Below are 6,889 nucleotides of genomic sequence, written 5' to 3' on the forward strand. Positions count from 1 at the left end.
GCATGTAACAGTGAGAAACGCACTGTCTTGGCGAAAGAAAGCGTTTTTGTAAAACTTCATAGAAATAGCTGTAACTTTTGATAGAAGCCTCGGATACACATTTTTATGGCTTTATCTTATAGAACTCAAGGTTCCCGTGCTGGGCAAACAGGTTTTGCAGCTGTTTGAGCTAAGATTTCCAAGTTATTCACATAATGAAAACCTATACTTTGTTTCGGTCGAGTTCCCCATTCAAATGCATGTAACAGTGAGAAACGCACTGTCTTGGCGAAAGAAAGCGTTTTTGTACAACTTCATAGAAATAGCTGTAACTTTTGATAGAAGACTCAGACAAACATGTTTATGGCCTTATATTATAGAACTCAAGGTCTCCGTGCTGGGAAAACAGGTTTTGCAGCTGTTTGAGCTAAGATTTCCAAGTTATTCACATAATGAAAACCTATACTTTGTTTCGGTCGAGTTTCCCATTCAAATGCATGTAACAGTGAGAAACGCACTGTCTTGGCGAAAGAAAGCGTTTTTGAACAACTTCATATAAATCGCTGTAACTTTTGATAGAAGACTCAGACAAACATGTTTATGGCTTTATCTTATAGAACTCAATATCCCCGTGCTGGGCAAACAGGTTTTGCAGCTGTTTGAGCTAAGATTTCCAAGTTATTCACATAATGAAAACCTATACTTTGTTTCGGTCGAGTTCCCCATTCAAATGCATGTAACAGTGAGAAACGCACTGTCTTGGCGAAAGAAAGCGTTTTTGTACAACTTCATATGAATAGCTGTAACTTTTGATAGAAGACTCGGATACACATGTTTATGGCTTTATCTTATAGAACTCAAGGTTCCCGTGCTGGGCAAACAGGTTTTGCAGCTGTTTGAGCTAAGATTTCCAAGTTATTCACATAATGAAAACGTATACTTTGTTTCGGTCGAGTTCCCCATTCAAATGCATGTAACAGTGAGAAACGCACTGTCTTGGCGAAAGAAAGCGTTTTTGTACAACTTCATATAAATAGCTGTAACTTTTGATAGAAGACTCAGACAAACATGTTTATGGCTTTATCTTATAGAACTCAAGGTTCCCGTGTTGGGCAAACAGGTTTTGCAGCTGTTTGAGCTAAGATTTCCAAGTTATTCACATAATGAAAACCTATACTTTGTTTCGGTCGAGTTCCCCATTCAAATGCATGTAACAGTGAGAAATGCACTGTCTTGGCGAAAGAAAGCGTTTTTGTACAACTTCATATGAATAGCTGTAACTTTTGATAGAAGACTCGGATACACATGTTTATGGCTTTATCTTATACACTGAAAAAAAGGGACTGGCCATCTCTTGGATTTATGTAAGCATCTTGCATGCATTTAACACAATTGCCTCATGTTTTAAAGTTAAATGTAACTATATAGTGTAAAAACTACATGATATGCAGAAAGGGTGTATTAAATTGTTCATATCATGTTCAGGTGAAGTAAGTCAATAAGATAGCAACGTTAAATCTCGTGAAACCACGCGTGATTTCATCTCGCGGGCTTTGGATCGTGGTTTAAAAAAGGCATCCATCTCAGTCAAGTCGAGCAGCCAACTCTACGTTTTTGGTATGTCTTGATTTTTTTAATTCATTTTTACCATATTTCAGCCAAATGTAGTTAAACGTCTAGAGTGTCGCCATGTAACATGCTAAAAAAGAGCCGTTAGCTTATTTGCTGTTTTATCTGTTGTCAAAGAATTGGCGCTTTTTCATTTGAATTTGTCTTTGGCACAAGAGCCGTAATATCACATTAAACCTAATTACGAGGCACTCATAACATAATTTGGTTTTCTGTGTGAATAGATTTGTCAACTGACTCTTCAGTTACATTGTGTATTTACTGCACCGTGGTGTTAGTGAGATTTTGGACATTGAACAGCTTTAGCTAATATCATCAGCAGCATTATGCTAGCTTACATCCCTACCCCTCCTGCCCTCACCTGCTGTCCTTTTGTTTTTGTTTTTGTTTTTTTTGCTGCACATTGAGAGATGACCTCTATTCTGCATTTCACCAGGAGTCAGCTGATGGATTGTGGGTTCAAGGTGTTATGGTAAGAAAGTATATTCTATTTTCGTTTCTGTAACTTAATTATAATGGGTTTTTTATAATTATTAGGTGCATGCATACTCACCCTATTAATACAACTGAGAGATCCAAAATCTGCCATAGGTTTAACTTATACCTGTATGTATTGCCAGAAAGGTGATTACTGGACTCGCATTAATGCACACTTGAACTGAAATGAGGTTGTAACTTGTGGGTTGTTGGGTTGCAAATCAGAAACAAACATCTTTGGATTTTTTTTAATCCCATAAGATCTGGAAACACAGTTTTTATTCAACAAAACATTACTGATTAACCAAGCACAGTGCCTGCTGTTATTTCAAAATAATTTTATGTCATTTCAGATAAAATGCAGCATTCCAGTGCATCCCAACCATGCCTTTACAGTCAAGGTTTCTGACGGAGCTGAGTTTTTCTCTGACAGTCTGCTGAAAGTGTTTGCAAAGTGATCGGGGGAACAGGGCACAAAGCTAAAGGATGTAGCTGCCATAATGACAGTAAGAACTTTAAAATTCTTTAACTACAAAGTGTATATGTATTGCATTAGGTCAGTAAAAGATTTTTATGCTACATCCATTGAAACAGTCAACTATTACCTGTGAGTAATGATTCCACTAAAAGGATGCCATAATTTTCGTCATGCATTTACTGGCCCACTGAGAAAAAATTATCTTTTTTTAAAAATAAATGTTCTGGAAACTATATATCCATAAAGTTGATGTCAAACAGGAACTTTTGATATTGCTTTGTAGATGCTGGTGTTGCATGTTGACTGGTTTAAAAAGTCAAGAGTTTTTGTCTGGGATCATTTTCTTCTGTGCTACTGAAAAGTTCACAAATCTCTGTTTTCTTTGTTATAATAGTCAAGGATGACATTAATGCTCGGAGTCCCTCATCAAAGTGCTCCGCATCTGTGTGAAAGACAATTGCAACATCTTGGTGCAGGAGTTCATGGTGAGTGTTTTATGAGTAGATTGTGGCTTTGCAACATTTAAAAATGCATTTAGTTATCCACTTGATCCTCATTGGACTGGTTAGGACCAGTAGTCCTCTTTAATAATTTGAAGTTCACATGAGGCCTGGTAGTGAACTCGGCCACCCCCCCTTGAGGCCCCACCCTCACCCCTGTATTAGGGGTCACATCAGTGTGAAAAAACTTTAAATTTGTCATTCTAATGAACAAAGGAAAATCCCACCAATATTTATATTAGCTTTTGTTTGAAAAAATGACCAACTGACCAACAGCTAACCAAATTGTGGGGCTGAAAGTCTAAATTCTAACATCTTCTGAGTGACAAAACCTGGATTTCTGATGGGCCGGTGTCTTTCTAACAAAAACTAATGTAAAGCATTTGAAATTATTATGTTTTTCACCCTCTCTTAGAAACTCTGTTAGACCATGAATGGCAGCATGGCAGGCCACTCTTTGGCTATAGCTATTTACTATGTTGCTTGCATTGGTTTAAATTACTCTAACATTAGAACTGGTAGATTCAAAAGAGATGAGTTTAAAAAGGAATCTTAAAGAAATGTTTTGTGTTTAACCAGGACTTGACTGAGGCCACTGCACAGATTGAGAAAACCACAATGAACATCTGTCTCCAGAGGATGCGGCAGGCAATGACTTTTCTGATGTTGTTCTTCAAGATCTGGATAACGTGACCTTTGCAGTAGCCATGCTGTTTGGACCTTTTTTATTCCTTCAACATGAGTTACCCATCACAACTCTGCTACACTTTTGAGGTGATTCAATGGGTGGTAATGGAGTTGGATGCAACTCAGCTCTCAAGAAAAGCTCACAACTAAGACAAAACTGCTCCTGCAACGAAGCTCACTGTTATGCATGTGAGGTGACCAGCTCTAGGTGAGAGGACATTTAAATCTCACACTTGTTCTGCTGCATTTTTGAAGCTCAATTCCAGGAACGGATCGCAGGGTTCATTTTTATATACTCTGCAACTGCCATGAGGACGAGCCGTTTTTTTGTTGTTGTTTGTTTTTCCTTTTGCTCTGTACAAGTTCTGTTTGTCTGTTTGGCAGCATTTTTAAATTTCTCTTTGTATTTTTTCTTTCTTTTACTAGTGAAGAGATGTAGCGTGAACAGTTATACAGTCTAAATATCCCATATGGGTCGTGTGAAATGGTATTTTCAGTTTCATTCAGTTGAAGTAAAGAACGTTGAATATTTCTAAGTGTGCTGTTTTGAACCAAGATGTCACAGTATGATCAGTGCTGTAATTTTTGACAGTCACTGTATCAATGTTATTTTTGCGTCTCTTGAATAAAGGTTTTGACCTGCAAGTGCTAATTTCTTTAGTTATTGGGGTAAAATGGGTAGTGTTAATAGGAAGGTGTTTGCCAATTCAGTAACCTAATTTAATGTTAATGGAAACTAACATTACCTCAAATTGTTTAGTCATAATTGTTGTTTAACTGAATCTTGACGTTAGAGGCCTTAAATAGAATGTTTTGTATTGTTCTTTCCCAACATTTTTCAAAAGAAACAGTCCAATTTCTTTGCTGTGATTGATTCCAGAGAACACGGAAGAACTGACATTATTTAACTGTTGATTTATATAGATTCAGTAGAGGAGTAATGTCAGTTTAATTCTTTACCTACTGCAGTGAAATTAGACATGTTGTTTTGAAAGGTTACTGGTGGATGCCAGCAACCATCTTGGAAGAGAACAATACAATCTGTTATAAGGCCTCCATTTGAAAATTGTGTATTTGATACTAGAATATAATAGCAAAATGTAATTTGAAGATAACATGTAGTATTTAAGTGACCAAGTAGTATTGGGTAAAAGTTATTGAATCGTGTTGGGATAACGTGAGAAAATTGTGAAGGATTAAAATATTTCAAGAGCTCAAATTACTTCATCAAAACATGTTTAAGTCACATTTTATCAACACAAATTGCACAAGTTTATTGAACATGAATAAATTGTGTTAATTTAATTCAATTGTTTAAGTTGCTGCCAAAGCAAAACATCTGTGTGCAACAAATGTCCACCATTGAATTAAGTAAATCCAACAACATATTTTTTTCAGTGTAGAACTCAAGGTTCCCGTGCTGGGCAAACAGGTTTTGCAGCTGTTTGAGCTAAGATTTCCAAGTTATTCACATAATGAAAACCTATACTTTGTTTCGGTCGAGTTCCCCATTCAAATGCATGTAACAGTGAGAAACGCACTGTCTTGGCGAAAGAAAGCGTTTTTGTAAAACTTCATAGAAATAGCTGTAACTTTTGATAGAAGCCTCGGATACACATTTTTATGGCTTTATCTTATAGAACTCAAGGTTCCCGTGCTGGGCAAACAGGTTTTGCAGCTGTTTGAGCTAAGATTTCCAAGTTATTCACATAATGAAAACCTATACTTTGTTTCGGTCGAGTTCCCCATTCAAATGCATGTAACAGTGAGAAACGCACTGTCTTGGCGAAAGAAAGCGTTTTTGTACAACTTCATAGAAATAGCTGTAACTTTTGATAGAAGACTCAGACAAACATGTTTATGGCCTTATATTATAGAACTCAAGGTCTCCGTGCTGGGAAAACAGGTTTTGCAGCTGTTTGAGCTAAGATTTCCAAGTTATTCACATAATGAAAACCTATACTTTGTTTCGGTCGAGTTCCCCATTCAAATGCATGTAACAGTGAGAAACGCACTGTCTTGGCGAAAGAAAGCGTTTTTGAACAACTTCATATAAATCGCTGTAACTTTTGATAGAAGACTCAGACAAACATGTTTATGGCTTTATCTTATAGAACTCAATATCCCCGTGCTGGGCAAACAGGTTTTGCAGCTGTTTGAGCTAAGATTTCCAAGTTATTCACATAATGAAAACCTATACTTTGTTTCGGTCGAGTTCCCCATTCAAATGCATGTAACAGTGAGAAACGCACTGTCTTGGCGAAAGAAAGCGTTTTTGTACAACTTCATATGAATAGCTGTAACTTTTGATAGAAGCCTCGGATACACATGTTTATGGCTTTATCTTATAGAACTCAAGGTTCCCGTGCTGGGCAAACAGGTTTTGCAGCTGTTTGAGCTAAGATTTCCAAGTTATTCACATAATGAAAACCTATACTTTGTTTCGGTCGAGTTCCCCATTCAAATGCATGTAACAGTGAGAAACGCACTGTCTTGGCAAAAGAAAGCGTTTTTGTACAACTTCATAGAAATAGCTGTAACTTTTGATAGAAGACTCAGACAAACATGTTTATGGCTTTATCTTATAGAACTCAATATCCCCGTGCTGGGCAAACAGGTTTTGCAGCTGTTTGAGCTAAGATTTCCAAGTTATTCACATAATGAAAACCTATACTTTGTTTCGGTCGAGTTCCCCATTCAAATGCATGTAACAGTGAGAAACGCACTGTCTTGGCGAAAGAAAGCGTTTTTGTACAACTTCATATGAATAGCTGTAACTTTTGATAGAAGACTCGGATACACATGTTTATGGCTTTATCTTATAGAACTCAAGGTTCCCGTGCTGGGCAAACAGGTTTTGCAGCTGTTTGAGCTAAGATTTCCAAGTTATTCACATAATGAAAACGTATACTTTGTTTCGGTCGAGTTCCCCATTCAAATGCATGTAACAGTGAGAAACGCACTGTCTTGGCGAAAGAAAGCGTTTTTGTACAACTTCATATAAATAGCTGTAACTTTTGATAGAAGACTCAGACAAACATGTTTATGGCTTTATCTTATAGAACTCAAGGTTCCCGTGTTGGGCAAACAGGTTTTGCAGCTGTTTGAGCTAAGATTTCCAAGTTATTCACATAATGAA

General features: G+C 37.0%; 1 long non-coding RNA gene across 3 annotated transcripts; it reads left to right on the top strand.

Annotated features, from left to right (window-relative positions):
- The first annotated feature begins 1,314 nt into the window (after window positions 1-1,314).
- On the top strand, window positions 1,315-4,395 carry LOC146699774 (uncharacterized). Of its 3 annotated transcripts, none has more exons than XR_014922473.1 (5): window positions 1,315-1,596; window positions 2,017-2,080; window positions 2,439-2,591; window positions 2,958-3,048; window positions 3,643-4,395. It is a non-coding gene; the product is annotated as an uncharacterized LOC146699774 (long non-coding RNA). The 3 variants fall into 3 exon arrangements; XR_014922474.1 differs by having other exon boundaries at window positions 2,045-2,080; XR_014922472.1 differs by lacking the exon at window positions 1,315-1,596 and having other exon boundaries at window positions 1,621-2,080.
- The last annotated feature ends 2,494 nt before the right edge of the window (window positions 4,396-6,889 follow it).

Source organism: Copadichromis virginalis, linkage group LG10, assembly GCF_057382275.1.
Source record: "Copadichromis virginalis isolate Kocher_CV1m ecotype Utaka linkage group LG10, C_Virginalis_male_GT1.1, whole genome shotgun sequence".
NCBI lineage: Eukaryota > Metazoa > Chordata > Actinopteri > Cichliformes > Cichlidae > Copadichromis > Copadichromis virginalis.